This window comes from Neophocaena asiaeorientalis, unplaced genomic scaffold (assembly GCF_003031525.2).
Source record: "Neophocaena asiaeorientalis asiaeorientalis breed wild unplaced genomic scaffold, Neophocaena_asiaeorientalis_V1.1 scaffold69, whole genome shotgun sequence".
NCBI lineage: Eukaryota > Metazoa > Chordata > Mammalia > Artiodactyla > Phocoenidae > Neophocaena > Neophocaena asiaeorientalis.
The window spans coordinates 1,608,881-1,611,643 of NW_020174373.1; the positions used below are offsets into that span (position 1 = coordinate 1,608,881).

At 43.2% G+C, this 2,763-nt stretch overlaps 1 non-coding gene across 1 annotated transcript; it reads right to left on the reverse strand.

The window, feature by feature from the left end:
- Nucleotides 1-2,409: 2,409 nt before the first annotated feature.
- Nucleotides 2,410-2,543, reverse strand: LOC112407134 (small nucleolar RNA SNORA70). The gene has a single exon (XR_003004684.1). It is a non-coding gene; the product is annotated as a small nucleolar RNA SNORA70 (small nucleolar RNA).
- Between the last annotated feature and the right edge of the window lie 220 nt (nucleotides 2,544-2,763).

Sequence of the window (2,763 nt, forward strand, 5' to 3'; positions counted from 1 at the left end):
AAAAATTAATGTATCGATGCCACACGCTTCAACCAAGTTTTACATAATGACCATAGAGCACATTTCATGAGTTCACTTAAGGTCAATCTTATTTTTTAGGTCCGAAACAAATGAGAAGATAGATGACATAGCTCAGCTTTAATGCCCAAAAGGCCCTGATGTATTATTACTATGACCATTATTATTATTATTTACCAAATTCACTGATTTGACGTGGGTTGTTCAGTAATCAATTGGAATTCGACTGCAGTGCATTCATTCTGAGTTTTAAAACCATGCTTCCATGCTTAATTTCTTTACCCCACTTACACGTTTGAAAAGAACTGAAAAAACCGTGACCCCCGTAATGATTTTAGGCTTCTATTTCTCATCGAGTTGATCAAATCCCAGAGGAAGCAATTTCCCCTGAAGCTGCCAATCATCTTTACACCTTGTGAAGTAATCTAATTCTTTTTAAAAAATATTATTGGCTAATCAGGCTTAATTTTTAAGAGCCATTTAGTTCAATGTAAAGAGAACGCTTCTATATACATGGCGCACAAGCTAACATTCCCCCCTCCCCCACCTCTTCTTCCTTTTCAAGTTTAGGGAGAAATGGTTCAGTCAAGATTCCTGACTATAGTAAAAAAAAAAAAATCCATTATAGCTTAAGACAAAGGGGGAGATGAAAACTCTAAGGTCAAAGTTGCCATAAAGATAGGACACACTTTTTTTCCAGTTAGAAAATGGAGTTGGTTTGGGGGAATAAATGTATAAATTTGGGGTTGGGTTTGATAGAGATGCAGCTTTCCACTCGATTTTTTTTTTTGGGGGGGGGTACGCGGGGCTCTAACTGCCGTGGCCTCTCCCGTTGCGGAGCACAGGCTCCGGACGTGCAGGCTCAGCGGCCATGGCTCACGGGCCCAATCGCTCCGCGGCAAATCTTCCCGGACCGGGGCACGAACCCGTGTCTCCTGCATCGGCAGGTGGACTGTCAACCACTGCGCCACCAGGGAAGCCCTTTCCACTCGATTTTGCTCTTCACCCTCTCAGCTGGCAATCCCCCGTGGTGGCCTCCCAGAACAGCTAGAATCCAGGAAGCTTTCGGGATACCACCCTTCCCACACAGAAGCAAGTGGGATTTCCCTCCAAGGAGGCTCTTCAAAGTGAGACTGTTCATAGACACCCCCTCCCCGATCTGTGCTGTCTTCTGAAATTTTTTTAAACCATCTTCATTAATCGACGACTGATGTACAATAAAATCCCTACTAAAACTTCAGTGAGAAACCATAGAACTTGAGAGTTTCTGAGAAATATACGTAAACATGTGAAAGTCATCACAACCAAGATGGGGACCCTTTCAATCCCCTCTACATTCCCAGGTGTCCCACTGCAGTGAGCCTCCCACCCCATCCTTCCCCACGATGGCTCCTAGGTTTCTCCAAGTCACTCGTTTTTCTTGAGAAATTCATCGAAATGAGTCTCCTTTTTCTGCCTGGTTTCTTTCACTGAGGTCAATGTTTTTGAGAGTCATTCCTACTGTGAATCTTTGTAGTTTGTTGTTTTTTTCTTTTATTGGAGAGAAGTGATCCATCTTGCAGAAACAGGACCATCCATTGACCGGGGGACAGACAGTTGGGTTGTTTCCCGTTTTTGTTTGTTAAGAGTTAAAAAGGCATAGACAATGCCGTGCTGGCCATGAGTAAAAGGGTCTTTAATTTTCTTGGATAAATACCTGGAGAGGCATTGCAGGATGATTTTACGTCAAGCGTATATTTAATTTTATTTTAAAAAGTGAAATCGCTGTCCAAAGTGGCTTTCTAATATTACATTTCCACCCACATGGAGAATTCTTCCAGGTGATTCACATCATCACCAACACTTGGTATCATCCGCCTTTTTAATTTTAGCCCCCCTAGTGTATGTGCAGCAGTAACTTGTAGCTTTAATTTGCTTTCCTAATGACTAGTGATATTGATTATACTTTAGGTGTTTATTGGTTATTTGCATTTTTTTTTTTTTTTGACAAGAAAGTAGGATTTCTTGGTGGGCATGAGTAAGGAGGGAACAGTGCCAAGGGTCTCATGAGCGAAGGGCCCGCCATTGGTCCAGAGGGACACAACTGGGGATGTGTGTGACCTCACAGCCATCCAGGATGAGCCGCTTTTCTGCCACCATGTTTTCAGATTCATCCGCGTTAAACTTAGTAAATCCCCATTTCTTGGAGATGTGGATCTTCTGGCGTCCAGGGAACTTGAACTTGGCCTCAATCACACGTTCCTCGTTCTGCAGCTTGGTGCCAGTGGACATTATGACTTGGCCCATGTGGACCCTGGCCACTGTGCCCTGGGGCTTTCCAAAGGCACCACGCATACCTGTCTGGAGCCTCGATTGGGGACAGCAGGCCAGTCACGAATGTGCACGGGAAAGGGCTGAATCCAAGGTCCCTTAGGGCAACCCATACAGGCGACAGGCTGTATACACTACCGAGGAGGCTGTTGTTTGCAGCTACTGGACATCGGGTCCCCGTGGGGAAAAGAGCACAGTCGGCTTAACTGGGTTATTTGCAAATTTATTGGATAAAATGTCTGTTTAAACTGTTCGGCCATTTAAATCATTTTGTGCTGATGTCCTTTCTTCTTGTTCATTTCTGAGTGTTCTTTCTATAGTCCGCTGAAAAAAAATTTTAAAAAGGAACCCTTTATTTTGTAAATTCTTTCTCCCAATTTGTGGATTAATATCACACTCTGAAGTCTTTAAAAATGGAAATTTTAAATATTAATG